Here is a 19813-nt window from a genome sequence, read left to right as displayed (position 1 = left end):
ATTTCATTTGGCCGAGCTCCTCCTCTCTCTCATGGCGTGTTAGAGGGGAGGTGCTGCCCATTTCCCTCCAAATTTGTGAGGATTTCACCCATCCAAGTGCACCAAAGGTTAGTAGCTTCTTCCACTCTTCTTTCACGGTGTTTATTCTTTGTTTCATGCTTTCTAGATAAAGAAAATAGTGATTTTAAGGTTGAGGAAAAATGAGCATAATTTTCCGATTTGTTCATTAATTTGAGCAAAATAGAATCGATTTGTTACTTTTTAGAGAAGGTTTTCTAGATAGTTTGACTATGACACATTTAGAATGATTTTTTTTGAATTATTTCACGGGGACATGTATATATGTTATTATGCAAAATTTTAAGGATTTTAAGGATGAGGGAAAATGGGCATGATTTATTAATTTGTTCATTAATTTGAGCAAGGTAGAATTGATTTGTTGCTTTTTAGAGAATGATTACTATATAGTTTGACTATCACACATTTAGAATGTTTTTTTTGAATTATTTCATGGTGACATGTGTATATGTTATTGTGCCAATTTATTTTGCTATTTAGTTTAAATTTACTAGATAGGTGGCCTATGACACATTTACATTTATTTTTGAATTACTTCATAGTAACCTGTTTTTACTTTATAGGGATAATGAGCATGATTTTTTTTAATTTGTACAGATGGACCGGCAATGGATGCACGGAAGCCGGAGCACCTCGGCGTGGATTCAGGGTTTAGATTCTTTTCTCAAGGCGGCAATGGCAAATAGGTCGCCAAAGGGTTTAATGTTTTGTCCATGCAGTATTTGCGAAAATAAAAAGGAATTCCGAAAAAGAGATACTCTATGGAATCACCTGGCCTTGAATGGTTTCATGAGTAACTATATCTTTTGGACTAAACACGGCGAAGTTGGAGTTATGATGGAAGATAATGAAGAAGATGACGATGGTGATAACAATCTTCCAGATTGGGCATGGGTTCATGAAGCAGGTGGCTTTCAAGATGAACCAATGGACGAGGGTGAAGCAAATGTTGTACAAGAGGAGCCACCTGACGAGCTAGGTCAGGCGTTGCTTGATGCACAGAAAGACAGTGAAACTGTGAAGGAGGCATTAAAGTTCGAGAAGATGTTGGAGGATCACAAAAGGCCGTTGTTCCCTAATTGCAAACCGGAGCAAAAGAAGTTGGGTACCACGCTGGAGATGCTGAAATGGAAGGCAACTAATGGTGTAACCGATAAGGGATTTGGTGAGCTATTAAAGATTGTAAAGAACATGCTTCCTGAGGGTAATGAGCTGCCGTCAACAACATACGAAGCTAAAAAGATGGTTTGCCCTCTTGGATTGGACGTGCAGAAGATTCACGCATGTCCTAACGACTGCATCCTGTATCGCGGCGAATACGAGAACTTGGAAGCTTGTCCTGTTTGCAGCGCATTGCGGTATAAGATCAGGCGAGATGATCCAGGTGATGTTGATGGGCAGCCGGTAAAGAAGAGAGTTCCCGCAAAGTTGGTGTGGTACTTCCCTATAATACCACGTCTGAAGCGCTTTTTCAAAAACAAGGATAACGCCAAGTTGATGCGGTGGCACAAAGAAGACCGTAAGGAGGATCACATGATCAGACACCCAGCAGATGGGTCCCAGTGGAGAAACCTTAACCGAGAGTATCCTCAATTTGACAACGACCCAAGGAATATAAGATTTGCTCTAAGTGCGGATAGAATGAATCCGTACGGTGAGTTTGGCAGCGCTCATAGTACATGGCCCGTGACACTATGTATGTTCAACCTTCCTCCTTGGTTGTGCCTGAAGCGTAAGTTCATCATGATGCCGGTGCTTATAGAAGGGCCAAAAGAACCTGGCAACGACATTGATGTGTTCCTGCAACCCTTGATGGATGATCTCTTACTACTCTGGAAAGAAGAAGGTGTACGTGTGTGGGATGAGTATAAACAGGAGTCCTTCAACCTCCGAGCTTTGCTTTTTGTATGCATCAATGATTGGCCTGCACTTGCAAAACTTTCGGGACAGTCGAACATGGGATACATGGCCTGCACCCACTGTTATGACGAGACCGATAGCATTTATTTGAAACACTGTAAGAAGTGCGTATACATGGGCCATCGTCGATTTCTTCCTACCAATCACCCCCTAAGAACCGAAGGGAAGCATTTCAAAGGAGAGCCCGAAACTCGTCCTAAGCCTCTATTCCGTAATGGAAAGCGTGTGTTCTCGATGATCAAGGATGTGAAGGTAGTATTTGGAAAGGGTCCCGGTAGCCAACCTGTTCCCAAGGATGACCAGGGACATGTTCCAATGTGGAAGAAGAAGTCTATATTGTGGAACCTACCTTATTGGCAAGTCTTACAGGTTCGCAACGCAATTGATGTGATGCATCTGTCGAAGAATCTTTGTGTGAACCTACTAGGCTTTCTGGGAGTGTATGGTAAGTCAAAAGACACATTGGAAGCAAGGCGCGACATGCAGCAGCTAGCTGAACGACAAGGCTTGCAACCCGAGAAGAGAGACAAAGGATGCCACTATTTAAAACCTGCCAGCTATAATCTGAGCAAAGAGGAGAAGGAAAGTATGTTCGATTGCTTGAACAATATCAAGGTCCCGTCTGGGTACTCCTCAAATATACAGGGCATAATAAATGTGAAAGAGAAGAAAATCCAAAACTTGAAGTCCCATGACTGCCACGTCCTGATGACACAATTACTTCCGGTTATACTGAGGGGTGTTCTACCGGAAAATGTGAGATTGACAGTTGTAAAGCTTTGTGCGTTCATGAATGAAATTTCGCAAAAAGCAATTAATCCAAATAATCTAATAAAGCTGCAGAAAGACATTGTCGAATGTCTTGTCAGCTTCGAGATGGTCTTCCCACCTTCCTTCTTCAATATTATGACACACCTTCTAGTTCATATTGTGACAGAAATAACTATCTTGGGTCCTGTTTTTCTACACAATATGTTCCCTTTTGAGAGGTTCATGGCCGTATTGAAGAAGTATGTGCGCAAACGTTCTCGCCCAGAAGGATGCATTGCTACGGGCTATGGAACAGAGGAGGTCATTGAGTTTTGCGTTGACTATCTTCCTGATCTCAATCCGATTGGGCTCCCCGTGTCACACCATGAGGGGCGACTAAAGGGAAAAGGCACACTAGGAAAGAAATGTAATATGAACATCTCTTGTAGTGAATTCAGCCAAGCAAACTTCACGGTTCTTCAGAATTCATCCAAGGTGGCTCCATATATTGATGAGCACATGAATATTATACAGTCGGAAAATCCACAGAAGAATCTTGCTTGGATTACACGGCAACATATAAAAACTTTTGACGGTTGGTTCAGACGAAAATTATTGGGCAACAACACAGTTGATCAAGAACTTCAATGGCTGGCTAGGGGACCGTCAATCACTGTCCAGCAATACCAAGGGTACGAAATAAATGGGTATACATTTTATACGAGAGCTCAAGACAAAAAAAGCACCAACCAAAACAGTGGTGTCCGTATGTGTATAGTAAACAATAATGGAGAAAAGAACAACTACTATGGTGTCATAGAAGAGATATGGGAACTTGAATATGGACCCATAGTTGTCCCTTTATTTCATTGTGAATGGGTGGCTGGAGGAGGCGTAACGAAGGACCGGTATGGGATGACCATAGTTGACTTTAAAAAGATTGGATATAAAGATGAACCATTCGTTCTAGCCAAGGATGTGACACAAGTGTTCTATGTGAAGGACATGTCGAGCAAACCGAAGAAGAAGTCGGATAAGACGCCTGAAGCAGACAAGGCTGGAAATGAGCCGAAACGGCACATAGTTCTTCCCGGAAAAAGAAAAGTAGTTGGAGTTGAGGATATTTCGGACAATTCGGAAGATTATGACCAGATTGATAACCTTCCTCCATTCTCAGTTGACGTTGACCCTAGTATCCTCTTATCCAAAGAGGACACACCTTACTTTTACGTTGTGATCACGCTCAAGGCACTTTCGTCAAAAGGAAAATTATCAATGTTCCAGTAGATAATAATAATGAGTAGTAGTTTTATATAATTTATATATTGTATTTTCTCATTCAGTGATGTAATGTAACGCACCACATCGTATTTATCTCAATTCTCGATACTATTTGTCCAATTAGGACACAATATCATCTTCAGATAATATTATATTTCTGCATGGTATAAATATTATTTATGTTCACTAATTTTGCATTACTAGAAGCATTGAAACATTAAATTACAAACAAATAATCAAGTAATATGCGAATTGATTACATCATTGTATATGCTACTATTGAAAAGTTTTTTGAATATTTTTGCATGGATCAAAATGAAATGTTTTCGATTTATTATGAATAACAGAAACATATACACATATAAACCCTATACGCTACACATAATTGATAATGGTTGCATATTTGTTAATTTACTTAAATTACTATTATTATTATGTAGATATAATTACTATAATTATTGTGTAGCTAAAAAATAAGATATAAATTTTTGTTATATTATTCTAATTATTAAGCCTATTATGAATAAATTTATGAATATTAAAAATTTAGTGTAATTGGGAACTGGCGTGGCCAATTCTCAATTCCCGCCAAATGGTACATGTTAGTGCCGGCTGGTAATCCCAGCCGGCACTAACTTGCGCAAGTTAGTGCCGGCTAGCAACACCAGCCGGCACTAACGTGTTCATCTGACGTCACGTGGGCACGTTAGTGCCGGCTGGTAAGGCCAGCCGGCACTAACCGAGCCATCCCCCAACATATTACCCCCTTCGCCAAATTCAGATCGACGTCGTCCCCAACCCGCCGCCTCGACGTCGCGCAACCCGTCCCTGCTCGCTCGCCCGCCCGCGCCCCATACTCGCCCGCCCGCACTCGTGCGCCGCCGCGCCACCCCCGCCCCCGGCCGCGCGTGGATCCCCTGCCGGCCCTCGCCCGCGTGCGCCGCCGCGGTTCGCCGTCGACCTCCCCGGCCCGGCACGCCGTGCCGGCCGCACCGCCCTCGCCCCCTACTTCGACCGCCGCGCCGGCACGACGTCCTCCGGCGCCTCGTCCCCGGAGCCGCCCTGCCCCCGCCGCCCTGACCTCATCGTCCTCGGCACCCCGACGCCGCCCTACCCCGGCCCCGTGCGCGCGCCGCCACGACCTAGCTCGTCTCCGGCGCGGCGCCCCCCGACGCCGCCCTGCACCGGCCCCGTGCGCCACCGCCCCCGCCCACGCGGCCGCGCGTGGATCCCCGGCCAGCCCTCACCTGCGTGCGCCGGCGCGGGTCCCCGTCGACCTCCCCGGCCCGGCGATCCGCCACCCCAACCTGCTGGCGCTCAGGGCATACTACCTGGGGCCAAAAGGGGAGAAGCTGCTCGTCTTCGATTACATGCCCAAGGGCAGCCTCACCTCCTTGCACAGTCAGACCTCATATCCCTGCTATGCTCTTCTTCGCTCTAGTTCTGTCCAGAATTACTAAATTCTGAATTTTTGATATATGATTGACAAAGCTTACTTTGATGCATTGCAGTCGCTCTAGTTCTGTCCTTCTTGCACATTCAGACATTTGCAAAGATTGATGCAGCTGTAATTCTGTTAGCAGGTTCAACTTTGAGTTACCAAATTTGCACTGCAGTCGCTTTTGATAAACAAGATATAAGAGTGAACTCGGTTTAGACCTTAACATGTCAAAAATCCTGTCACTCTCTCAGTCAGAGCATCAGAATCTCATGGTCATGATTCATGACCAATGCAGACAAGTTCAGTAGTATGCAATAAGTGCTGGAACATCAGGATTGTAATTTCTTGTCTCAAACAATGCTACTTTATTAGCATTGAAACTTGAAATCTGCTGATAATTTTGTCCCCCAACTCAGCATTTTGCAGTGTTCAGTACCTTCTGAACTGAAACACTCAACAATTGCTAGCATTACCAAATTTTGGTTGTCAGCTCATTATTTGATTGCCCACGCGGGGCCTAGAGGTGATTTTATTTACCACTCATTATTTGGTTAATTAGCTAGTTGCATGTGCCTCTAGTGCTTGCTTGACTACTTGTGCGTGACTCTGCTCTGCCATTTAAAATCATCTCATACCATCATATGTTAGTTGCTCTGTGATTTGTGCTCTGTTTTTTTACTAATTGAGTCATGTGATGTTTGCTTTGTGCTATGGGCTAGCTAATGTAGAATTTATGTTACTGTCAATCGGATTAGTATTATGTTACTCTGCTCTGCCATTTAAAATCATCTCATACCATCATATGCTAGAAATGATTTACGGCCAGCTAATTAAGAATACCTTTGATTATCCTTACTAAACCATATTAGTGGATACTTTATGGAAAGTAGAGGTCTGAAAAACCATAGAAAATCTCACGGTTCATGTCTTTAGTAAATAATTGAGTAGCCATGAAATATTCTACACTCTCTTCTCATACAATATTTTTGCAAATATGTTACGCTGCTCATGTGGATCTTCGGGCCCATCCCGATGTTCGCCTGCTCCTTGCTCATGGTGGTCATCCTGCACATGTTGGACACGAACTCCCTGCCACTGCACCAGCACCAGTTTATAGTTAGGAAACGGCATGAGCAGCAGAGAGGTTTCACACCTGCTACAATTGCTGCAAGGCACCCCAGTCCTCAGAATCCAATTCTCGGCAACCCCGTCCTGTCACCTGTGACATTTTTCAGTTGATGGTGACAATGTTTGTTATAAAACCTGAATGCAAGTGTGAATTTACAGTACATGAATATTGAGGTACAAAATTTTCATTACAAATACTGTTTCCCTAGGAAAAATGCTACATATAGAACTGTGAATCAAAGATTGGGATCATGATACTAGCGTCAAGTATTCTCTGAAAGTTTCATGGTCAGATACTAACTTGAGTCAAAGTTACAGTAGGATTTATCATATCCATACCCCCTTGTCAGAATGAAAGACTTCTAGGGAAATGGTTCACACAGGTTCTGATGTATTATAGAAGAACAGTGGGGACATTGGGGTCATTCACATTGGGCTCAGCAGGTTTCTTTTTCCCTCGCTTCATGCTCTTCTCCCATGCTTTCTTGTGCTTGTTGTAAATGAACATCGCAGCTCGGGCATCTTCAATCTGCAGGATTATCAAAAGGAGCATGCAAGTAATCATGATCTGAAATACTTCAAAATGGAAGTATTAGACTAATGCTAAGTCAAAAACCATGAAATATCACACAAACCGGGCAGTGTTCATTCTGCTGTATTTTTGCACCAAGTAATTCAGCAGCAAGATACAATATTTTTACACTCTCACGGTTCATGTCTTTGGTAAATAATTGAGTAGCCATGAAATATTCTACACTCTCTTCTGATACAATATTTTTGCAAATATGTACATTTTATTGGTACTAGAAAATACTTAATGTTTTTTTAATGTTTCAGGTAGTGGAAATGGATCCTCCGGACGAGTTAATGCACGAGCTCATTCGTGGTAGTACTGGGCACATAGCTCCAGAGTTTGATGAGGACGAGAACGATGGCAGCCAATTTTTAAACTTGCATTATCATGGCGACGAGGAGCAAGATATTAGTGGGGAGGAAGAAGAAAATGTCGAGGAAGCCGAGGTATAAAAGTTTAGTGATTCTTTCAGGCATCAGGATAAATGTTTTGTCAATATATATGTTAGGAGCAAGATATTGTTTGTGACACAAGCGGCCAAGCTGCGAACTATTTGTGTTATGTTGCTAGCTTTGTTGATGATTTCAGTCCTTGTGTAAGGAGTCGTGCTCCAGCTAAAAATTCTTATGAATGTTTCAGTCAATAAGTTACCTAATATCATGATAATTTTTGATCTGGAACCCTTGCTTGCGGGTTATGAAGGTTACGCATACCTGCCGCGACGTCCACTAGTTGCTAGCAACCCGCTTGATAAATTTGCGATTCTTTCAGGCATCAGGATCGACGAAGCCTAAACGGAAACGTGGCTCCAAGAGGAAGATGGTAGGATGTACGAACATCACGGAGATCAACGAAGCAACCGGCGAGCCACTAGCTCCTGGTCAAATTAAGACAACATTTGTAAATCAATTGGGATATCTTGTTAGAGAATCTGTCCCCATAAAGTATAAGCTTTGGAAGAGAAATAAAGTCTCTGATCGACCTGAAGATATCGTGCCAGATTCAGAGAAAGATTTGTTATGGAAAGAGGTGTCGTTGCACTTCAACTTTCCCCCAGGCAAAGCTGACAAAATAAAGGGATGGGCATTTAAGAAGATGGCAATTCAGTTCGCCTCGTTCAAGAAAAAATTGGTGGCAAACTTTGTCAACAAGGGCCTCACACCAGATTTTGATAAAGTCTGGAAGAAGCAACGAGAGTGGTGGAATGAATTCGTGAATTACAAGCACAGTGCTGACAGCATGGCAGCCTCGATTCAAGGCAAAATGAATGCTAGCAAAAAGAAAAACTTCCATAGACTTGGGCCCGGAGGTTATAAGGTTGCCATTCCGAAATGGGAAAAGATGGAAAATAATTTAATTGTAAAAGGAATCGTACCGCAAACCTTGAGTTGGCCCAAACGAGCAAGGTATTACTTCTATGCTCATGGAGGCACACTAGACCCCGACACTGGAATGTTTGTGACTAGCGACGTACTAAGAGAGGCTGCTCAAAGACTCGAGGACGCAATGAGGCGTACCGAAGAAGGAAACTTCCAGCCCAACAGAGAGAATGACGAGCTGACTTACGCTCTTGGGAATGCGGAACACACTGGACGGACCCGAGGCGTGGGCGTAGTTCCATGGAAATATGGCTTTTTCGGAGATCTCGAAACCTACCGAAGCCGATGCAGAAGCAAGGCAGTAGTGGCTGAGAAGATTCATAGCCTAGAAAACCGGATAATGTCACTTGAGGCAGCAGTTGGGCAACGCTCGGACCAACCAGCTGCCAATGTGGAGATCAGCCCCTCTTCTCAGCGTCGTAGCAGTGTTGCTTCCACGGAGCACCCTAATTTGGGTGCCGACAGGCCGAGGGACCCCATTGACGACATCACCGTTAGGACCCAATGTGAGCTTCTGGTTCTTTATGGGAAAAAGCTTAAAGTTTGTGCTGAGGGTTATGCGGAAGTCCAAGAACAGGGCGGGACAATACATTGCCAGCCGATTCCTGAAGGATTCGCCAGAGTCTTTGTTGACCGAATTACTGAAGAACGCTGGGAAGACATGGACCTCCCGATCCCTATAAGTCCTGAAGAAACAGAACTACAACATGCCGTACACACATGGATCGCGTGGCCAAAGCGCGACATAAGATTGGTGCAAGCAGACACAGATTCCGCTCGGTGCTCAAGGCAAAGATCACCAACGCCAGCTGACAGGAATCCTAGTGTTGGCCCACCTTCTCCACCGCCTGCACGGGACGCCAGCATGGATCCGCCATCACCAGCCGCACAAAGTGAGCCAATTCCGGCATCATCACCAGCCGCACAACAGAATCAGAGTCAGCGACAGAAGGCATACACGGTACCTTCGGTCCAGCCATCTCAAAAGCAGCAAAGAAAGAAGAAAAAGAAGGCTCCAGAAGAGGAAGAGGCAGAAGAATCGTTTCAAACCTTCTTGCTGAAGCGCAAGCTACTGAGGGAGGCTGCGAACAAGAAGCCAGAAATAGATCCGGTTGCAAAGGCACACTTTGTTAAACACTTCATTAAAGATCCCACGAAGGAGAAAGAAAGAGAGTCGGATTATGATCGGCAGATCAGAAAGTGCTACAGCAACCCCAAGAATCGCCTGATTAATGCAAAGACAGTTCCCCAGCTCGGAGAGCAGTCCAAACAATCGATCCCTCCATTGATAGTGCCGCATGAAGACTGTCCCGATGAATCAAGAGATCTGTTGACCATGGCTGGGATGATATTGCAAACTGATCTAACAAGGGCTCAATTGCTTGGGGAGGCCCTACAGAATGCCCGCGGCAGGAAAAAATTTGTACTTGGCGAACCTTTGATATGGCCAGAGTTGCTACCATTCCTACCAACGAGAATGGCCGAGTTACACAAATGGTATGCCGTGCAATCTAAAGCTAGTAAATTAGAGATGTTCCCAGCTCGGATTAAAGATGAGCATTTCTGGCGGGGGGCAGATGATGTATATATCGAGTTTGCATCACTCTACGATTTATACCATCAAGATGCCCTTCACAAGTCCCTCGTCAGTGTATGGTGCATGTAAGTATTGTCTCTCGTTTCATTATTTTAGCCTTGTGTGTTGACTGATCCCCGTTTTTCTTGTGTCCCGTAGGTCAAAAATTCAAATTTGCCGAAAGAAGAACTTCCATAACGTCGGGTTCTTCGACCCCGATATTATACACGAGAAATCGCTAGCGCTAAATCCTGGAGACATAGTCAATGTTATATACAGGGGGTTGCGTAAAAATAGCATGTGTCCCTTCATTCTCTTGCCATACAACCATCAGTGAGTCGTTCTTTGTTAGACTTTTTTTTCAATCCCTTTGTATTAATAATACTATTTAATAACTATTATAATCAACATTAATTGGTTATGCATATGTATATGCACAGCTTTCATTGGATATTGCTTTGTATTCGGATTGAGGAGCACAAGGTCTTGGTGTACGACTCATTAAGGCAAGATAAATCAAAGTACCAAGATATCATCGAGGTGGTAAATACTGCATGGAGTCGCTACCTCCACAAACACATAGGCTTGCCCATAGGTGAAATCGAGCCTCTTCATTGGGTGACTGATTTTCCGGTATGAATATACTCTCGCTACTAATGTCATTCGCAATAAACATCAGAAAAATTCTATATCGTAACCCACGTTTGTCCATAGTGTTGGAGACAGGGCCAAGGAAACAACTTATGTGGATACTACGTATGCGAGTGGATCAACTCTTTTGCAAGTGAAAAAGGGCAAATGACAGTGGAGGCATTCAATGTACGTGAGCACAATCACATCTGCTCATTATTTTAATTCATTATTTTTTATTCTCATGTTTTTATTGAAAAATGTGACAGCGTTGGCGGATGAAAGAAGAACTCATTGAAATCGCTCGGATCAGGGCAATTCAAGAAGCTATATGCGGATTTCTACTCGATGAAGTCATAAATCCTAAGGGCGAATTTCATGGCGATCTCCGTCTAAGCGTCGCCCAAGAAGATCCGATGACGAGGAAGTTGATACGTTATTATAGTTGATGTGCTTAATAATTTGTAATATCTCATGTACTTTTGAATTCCTAAGTGTTCCATACATGACAAATATATATATATATATAAATATATAATGTTAGTGTAATATTCTGTTCTAATAATACTGTGCAATGCAAAGAGTACGACTATATAGTCACATACGGTAGAAATACGCATAGCCATACATATAAAAATTAAAAGAAAAGAAACATAAAGAAGAAAAAACATTTAGTGCCGGCTAGTTATATCAGCCGGCACTAACGTTGCAGTGAGGACTCGGGCGGGGTCGGGCACGTTAGTGCCGGCTGGTATTTCGGACCGGCACTAACACGCGCGCGTTAGTGCCGGTCAGAGTGGCCGGCACTAACGTCTGTCACGTTAGTGCCGGCCATTTAGTGCCGGCCACAGGGACCGGCACTAAGCCATCCTGTGACCGGCACTAATGTGCCGTTCTCCAACAGTGTCATCAGGCTTTAGAGGGAGATCTTTAGGCGGTGGCTCGTTGATGGTGGTAGAGTTGTTTGGCAGGATGTTGTTGGCCGAGGGTAGTAGCCTAGTAAGGGGATATTCGGTGGTTGATGGCGGATGGGCATCAGAGTGGTGACTCAATGAAGGTGGGTTATGAAGGTAACAGTCGGTGGTGGTGGAGCCGGCAACAAGAAGAGCTGCCAAGAGCATAAGGAAAGAGCTGAAGTGAGGGAGACACCGTACCGAAGATTGTGGAAAAAAGATGAAGAGAGAGAATATAGGTGGATGTAGTAGCAATTAAAGGGCTGATAATTTTTCTCTGAGGTATTATGAAGGTATTGTTAGTGTGAATTTTAATTTGGCCCCACTGATATGGACATCAACTACATGTGTACTAGCTTTGCTTACACTCACAGCTTGTTTATCAGTCCCTTGATTGTGCGTTTTATACATCTTGAAGGTGTTTTTTTTGCCAGAGGTAGTACTTTTTTTTTAGATCTCCAGAGGTAGTACTGGTGTAGAAACGAAATACTCCATCTGTTTCAGCTTGTAAGTTATTTCAACTTTCTTAGAGAGTTAAGCTATTTATAAGTTTGATCAAAATTATAGAAAAGATTACAAAGATTTATAGTACCAATTAGATATACTACATGTGAAAGTACACTTGATGAAGAATCTAATAATATTTATTTGGTATCATAAATATTAGTATTTTATTATATAAACTTGGCAAACTTGAAATAATTTGACTCTCAAAAAAATTGAAATGACTTATAATTTGAAACGGATGAAGTAAAGCTCTTCAACTACGAGTTGATTTTAAAGAGAAACCACACAAGGATGTCCCACTTTACATGCTTGATTGCAGAGACAGTAGCGCATCGTTTTGACATCTGATCTTTAATATGACCATCATGCATCACGGATATGGTACTAAACATCAGCCCGAATGCTTAAGAATTACACGCAAGTGTTAACAATATGTGTTGATGTGTGTGCATGTCCTAACCAACAAAAAGTCAGCTCTGAGCTTGACATCCACACTATATACCACTTCAATAGCGAGCGGTGGCACACATGGCAACGTATGCCGAAGCACGGAACGAAGCTTCGTAGAAGCACATGGCTATAAGTTTGTTCGAGCAGTATTTTAGCAGCAAGGCTGTTGTCAAATAGGACAGCGGCTGCACATGTAGACTCAAGTTCCCAATGGACAGGTTGTGACAACTGAAGCCCGCAGATTATCATCAAATACCTTTTGTCACTAGACTCGCCGCGCTGACACGTATATAGTCAATGGCCTGAAGAAGGCCGTACGTCTCCGGACTATTAGTGAATTATTATTACTCTTTCTAGGTTATCATATCGTCTTGACGGTCTTGTTAGATAACGCATAAAGCGCAGCATGTACACGATCTAAAAATTTGGCATCCAACAACCACTGAAAGTTACTCGCACTTACTCATAAGATTGGTTTCGAGATTCAACCCGGATAATGGTTGGAGTCGCTCTCACGACACAATGCCACACTAGAGAGGTTCTTTTGGATTTGGATCACCTATGATTAAACTCTCGTCCGGACCAGACTAAAATTTTCCATGCTTATTTGAATCTATAGAATAAACTTTAGGTAGAACACATATGACAATATAGAAATGCCTCTTTTACCCTTAGATTATACTATTGTTGTGCCTACTTATGCATAGTGAGGGGGTATTTTGTTCTTTTCGCAGTTTGCAGGTTGGTTTAGTTTAAATTAGGTAGGCTTTGAGGACTTATAGACTAAACTTTAGTTGAGATAGAACAAAAATTTAGTCTATATTTGTTTGGATCACCTAATGAACTAATATTTATAAGGATGAGAAACGGATAGCAAATATCCAAATTATCACATCCATATCTGTTTAAACATCAAATTGGATATCTGTATACGTATTGTAATTTAATATGATAGTAAAGTGGATATATTTGAATAAGATTTTTATTGATTTTCTCTATCCAGTTCCATATCGTATTTGACAATATCCGACACTATTCGTATCCGTTTTCATTTAAAAGTTATTTTAAAGATCATATTCATTTCTCACAACCCATATATTAATTTTTATAATAAAAATATAAAAAATTAATTTACTTCTAAATATTCTTGTTTTATCTTGAAATTACTTCTATATTTTTTATTTAGATATAATAAAAATTATTTATATGTTTATTGCAATATATGTTTATTTCTAATTTCATTTTATGTATTTATTTATTAACATATTTAGTGATAAATAAACTATTTTTAACTAGCTATTTTTATTATATTACTATACCATTTATAATCTAAAATTGCCAATAAAGAAAGGATCTCTTTGCATCTTGGTGCCTCCCAAAAATAATTAATTTAATTAATTTGAGGTGCGGATGGGTACTGTGGTAATTCGCCACCCCCAAACCCCACGCCCCCCTCCTCGCACCAAACCCACGCCCCCGGGCAACTGTCCTGCCTCACCAGGTCTCCCTTGGCGGATCGCCGCCGCCGCCCTGCTCTGCCGTCGTCATCGTCGCCGCCGCCGCACCCTTCCCTCGGCTCCGCCTTCGCTCTTTGCGTTGACCGCCCTTCTTTCACCCCCGTTGCTAAAGGTTGTCGCCCTACTCCGCGCGGGTAGGGTTTGGACGCCGCTGGTTGTGTTTCCTACTACATTGCCACTTGCGCCTGCTTCGTCAACCGACAGCTGCCCTGTGTTTGATCATCTAGCCAAAGGACGCCGCCTCCTCTTGTTGTGTGCCTTGTTTCATGATCAGATGATATCTTGCTCAAGATGATATCCGATGATTGTAGTGAAATTTTTTGTTTGTAGTCTGCATTCTCAAGTGACAGTAATTATACCTCCAGCATGTGTAAGAATTATAACCTCTAAATCTGTTTGTTCCATTAATGTATATGCCACAATCAGATTGGCTTCATGATTACAATCGAAACCCTTCTTCAAATTAGTGTCCTACATATTTGTGCATCACAACAACAAAATGTCATTAGCGCATTTTATATAGAGTGGTCTACAATATATATATTTTGTTTATCATCATCCTCTCTGCAGTCTAACTTGTATAACTTCAGAGTGCTAACATGGTTATAATAATATTGTTCACTTCATGTAATTGGTCTGCATTGTACATACATCTCAAAGTTTACTAGTTTTACTTTTTACTAGTTCTGGTTGATATTACAGTTCAAACAAGTGGCTATTGATATGTTGCCTTTGGCTCTGCTGCATCTAGTTCCCTTGGCTCTATTGTATCCCGTTGCTTATACCTTTTTCGAGTTTTCCCTATTTCTCTTCATCTAAATCACCCTGACATTTGTATTAGGCTAACTATATGTGAATTATATACATCTCATTGATCTTTGGGTTTTATACTACAATCTTTGATTTCATTTTTTATACAGCATAACTGGAATTAATCAGTATACTGCAATCATTCATTTGTTTAATGTTGTTGATGGATGCAGAAGGAAGTGGCGGATCTTGAATCTTTGCTGGAGTACAATGAAATTGTTAGGAAGATTTTCACAAACGAAGATGAAGGATTTCAGTTTTATAACACACACGCACTTGGTAAAGGATTTAGTGTGATAAAAAAGTATGTTGAGTGGAACAGTGAGCACACTGAGCTGACCCTTCGGAGGTATGTTTGTAGTCGTCAAGGTTACCGTGAAGAGAAGTACGTGAAGAAGGAGATTAAGAAGCGGAGGCCAAGGGATATAACTCGTGTTGGATGCCCTGCAAAATTGGTAATTGCACTGGACCGGAACACCGGGAAGTGGTACGTGAAGAATTTCATCGATGAGCACAACCATCCGCTGGCTCCAGCCGACCTTGGTTGCCTGCTGCGTTCACATCGAAAAATCAGCGATGCGCAGAAAGCTAAAATTGTGGAGCTGGGGGTTGCTGGGATCTGCAAACACCAGATTTTTGAAATTATGGAAATGCAGTATGGTGGGTATGACAAGGTTGGCTATACATCAAGGGACTTGTATAATTTCTGCCATCTCTATAAGTAGGAGATAATTGCTGATGGTGATGCTCAAACAGTCATCAGTCACCTGAAGGAATGTCAAAACAGAGATTCTGAGTTCTTTTTCAAGTACATAACTGATGGGAAAGGACACATGCAGGGAATGTTCTAGTGTGATACTCAATATATGCTTGACTATGCAGCATTTGGTGATGTCGTTGTATTTGATAGCACCTACAAAACAAATCGGTACAACATGCCCCATGTGCCTTTCATTGGGGTGAATCACCATTACCGCACAATTATTTTCGGATGTGGAATTATTTATCATGAGAATACTGAGTCATATGTGTGGCTGCTGAAAACATTTACCGAAGCTAATGCTCAGAAGCATCCTGTTTCCGTAATCACTGATGGAGACCTTGCTATGCAGAGAGCAATCAGTGTGGTGTGGCCGAATTCACCGCATAGGCTATGCGGATGGCATATTGAGTTGAACCTTGTGTGCAATATTCACAATGATACACTGAAGGGTGCGTTCAGGGTTTTTTTTGTATGACCTTTGCTCCCTAGAAGAGATTGAGAGGAAATGGCAGGTGTTCCAGGCTGACCTAGGCATGGCGGGGACGAACGGGGACTGCCTGATAGGCTAGACGTACCTCCTCATCATCTCGATAACATGCTAGCGTGGACGAACAATGCCGAGGTTGTTCCAGCCGGCGAGCGCTGGGTCGTCGTCCGCCGCCTCCGCTAGGAGCTCCTTGGTCCGGAGGTCGTCCTCGGCGCCACGATTTACTTGCCACAGGAGCATAGCGAGCATGTACGCCGCCGCCTTGTGCCCACCTCCCCCCCCCGAGCAGCCTAATCGAGATCCTCCAGCGGCGCATCAAGAGCCCCGAGGTGCTTGTCGGTGTTTACCGCCAAGCCTGCTCAGGGATACCCTTAGCAGTAGGGTTTGTAGGTAGGGATCGATTGCTCTAGAACTCGATGGTACAAGGAACACAAAGATTTAGACAGGTTCGGGCCGCGAGTTTGCGTAATACCCTACGTCCTGTGTGGTTTGTATTGCCTTAGATGTTGATGATCGTTTGGAGGGGGTCCCTGCCCGCCCTTATATATCCGGGGGGACAGGGTTATATGGAAAGTCCTAGAGTACAGTTGGAGTCCTACTAAAACACAATCGGATAGTTTCCTTTGTACTGCAGCTAGTTCTACGCCTATTCGGGTAGTTACAAAAGAGGTAAGGTACATCCATGAGCTATCCCTTACTCTAGAACATTCTATGTCTGTAAGCAGTCCCGCTGTCCTGGGTCTGACAAGCCCCCGAGCTCTTCGTAGCCGAGTCCTGCAGGCGTTGAGTACTTGGTTGGGCGTCTTCGAGTACTGCAGGCAGTCAGAACATCCTTCTAGTTACTTCTGGTCCCTCCTCCAGACACGTCGAGTGGACTTCAAGTACTTCCGTTTGCTTCGAGGCTGTGAGGTGCTCAAACCCCGAAATCTTGATCATATATGGTGCGCGAAGTACTCACGCTCCATATGGAGTAGCCCCCAAGCCTTATTTTGAATCGCAGAATCAAGCTAAGGGTCACTTCAGTCTTTTTGCTTCATTATTTTCCAAAAATTTGAAAAATAAATCTTTGATGCCTATATCCCGCAGCCCCCGCCCTTAAATCAAAATCCCTTTTGCTGCAAGTAGCCCCCGAGCGTAGATTTGGAATTAAGGATTTAAGACGTGACATCAGATTTTATCCTTCAAATTATTTGCAGGATTTATCAGATCTAGAATCCAAAAAGACCTCTTTTTCGGGTAAAATCCCAGAAAAATGATATAATTGGATCCGCCATATTGATTGCACCCAAAATAACTTCAGGAATAAAACCCAGAATGTACGGCTCTTTATTCAGTGCTCACATGGGACGTTACTGTTTGGAGAATCTGTATTATTGCAACTTTGATTGCGTCCGTGAATGCTGCCATGAATGCGTCCGTGAAATGTGCACTGTTGATTCATGGGTCTCCTCAATAAGCCCCTTTGTGGCTATAAAAGGCAGGGAAGAGACTTTTGCCAGAAGCACCAAAGTGTAGCAGCCATGGCTTATTCTTGGTGCTCTTGCTCTCGCCCTCCTGAGATTTGTATAGTTCGTTCCAGCAAAAGATGCTAGAAGAGAACTTGCGAGTGACAAGAAAAGTCCATGCTACCTCATCCTGCATCCCCAATGCTCTCATCGGATCCATTTTGGACATCATGTCCTTGCATCGTCCAATGAGGCAGATTTGGGGTCGCTGGGTTGAGTCTTGTTGTGTCACATCCTTGGGGTTGCCTGTTTCTGGGTGCCCAAGAACTGACATCTCTGGCAGGGAAGCTTAATCTTACCACAACGTATTATGGGAGAAAGAGAAGTTTCTCCAGAAGATGCTACAAGAGAACTTGCGAGGTGATTACTGTAATCTACCTCCATACTCTTGAAACTTATCTCCCAGGATACATGTATCATTATTCCCTTGATGGGAATAACAAGTTTGTACTTAGTCACGGCCTTAGGCCGATCTAGCTGCAGCAGGCGTCCTAGGCGGCCAAGAAGTGTGCATGCAGACCCGAGTCATTTGTAAAGTTATGTAAAAAGTACTCGAATTGTAATATCGAGTAGTTGTACTATGTCGAGTACTTATCCTTGTTCTGGAATGTAATCCCAGTTAAGGAAAGAAGAGTCGAGTAGTTGACTAGGAATGTGAGTGTTTTCTTTTTCCAGAATGTAATCTCAGAAAAAGGAATGTCTCTTTAAAATCCCGTTGTTTCCGCGATTTGCAACAGACTGTTGGCCTACTGAAAGTTTTTTTTACCATACTGCCACCGCTATTATAAAATGAAATGGTAACTTAGGTTTTACCCCACCGGCCGCCACTTGTTTTTACTGCATTAGATCTGTTTTCGCTCTCAAGCCCCCAGATCTAGAGTTCTTACTCCCCTTTGCTCCCCACTTTCGCCCTAGGGTTTCAGCCAGTGTATGCGCGTGAAAGCGATCCGTAGATTTCCGGATGGCTCCCAAAAAGACGACCAAGGGGAAGGGTGCGGTTGTGGAACCAACCCACGATGAAGGCTAGAACACTAGTAAGTGTTCCCAATCTGACTTGGAATCTTTAGTGAAACAGGGCCTTTTGGTTCCCAGATCTACTGTCCAATGGCGTCCTGCCTTGGGAAGAGATCATCCGTATGAAAATACGGGGGAAGTTGTTGCTTTCACCTCATTCTTGGAATGGAGATTGGGATTTCCTAGCTCTTCTTTCTTTTCTGGACTCCTGCGCTACTACAGGATCCAGCTGCATCATCTGACCCCCAATTCCTTTGTTCATATTTCTATCTTCGTGCATTTGTGCGAAGCTTTCCTGGGCATCGAGCCCCATTTTGAGGTTTTCCGATTCTTTTTCCATTTGAAGCCTCAACCCGACTCCTACGTCTTAGATGTAGTAGGAGGTGCGGGTCTCCAACTTAGGCAAGGGAAATATATAGAGTATATCTCATATAGTCTTAGTAATAAGGTGATCGAGTGGAAACCAAAGTGGTTCTATGTCGAGAACCGGTTAGGAAACTTTCCACCAATTTCTCCAGGCCCTCCAATTCAGTGGCCTAAATGGAATAAAAAACCAGTCGATGAGAGTCAGATCCCTCAACTTCTCGAACGAATTGCCATTCTGAGGCAGAATATGTTGACTGGGGAAGCAGTCATGTTTGACTGGATGAAGCGAAGAATCCAGCCACTGCAGGCTCGGGAATCGCTTGGGTTTCAGTACCAAGGAACAACTGATCCGTCGAGATTTTCGCAGGAAGAGATCTCGAATGATGTAGTTTTTAGTCGAGTACAACAACTTTTGAAGAATGTAAAGAAAATCCCAATTGTTCCTGGTACATTTTCTACTGGGAATCCTCCAAAGCATGTACTTGATAAGAGTAGTCGATGCGTAGAAATCGAGTAATTTACCTTAGTGTGAACCTGATAGGATTTTCTTTCTGTAGGAGGACGTGGAGCACTTTAAAAGTAGTCCTTCACTACCAGGCATTTATTCGCCCTTTTGTTCTTCCAATTTCCTCGATCTGTTAATCAAATCTTTAGTATGCTCATATGAGGTTTCATATAAACAGT

General features: G+C 43.0%; 1 long non-coding RNA gene across 1 annotated transcript; it reads right to left on the bottom strand.

Annotated features, from left to right (window-relative positions):
* Window positions 1-6742: 6742 nt before the first annotated feature.
* Window positions 6743-7841, bottom strand: LOC120654034. Its single transcript, XR_005666948.1, has 2 exons — window positions 7234-7841; window positions 6743-7127 (listed from the first exon to the last, which is right to left on the bottom strand). It is a non-coding gene; the product is annotated as an uncharacterized LOC120654034 (long non-coding RNA).
* Window positions 7842-19813: the final 11972 nt, after the last annotated feature.

Source organism: Panicum virgatum, chromosome 1N, assembly GCF_016808335.1.
Source record: "Panicum virgatum strain AP13 chromosome 1N, P.virgatum_v5, whole genome shotgun sequence".
In the NCBI taxonomy this organism is placed as follows: Eukaryota; Viridiplantae; Streptophyta; class Magnoliopsida; order Poales; family Poaceae; genus Panicum; species Panicum virgatum.
This window is presented reverse-complemented; position numbering and strand designations above follow the sequence as displayed.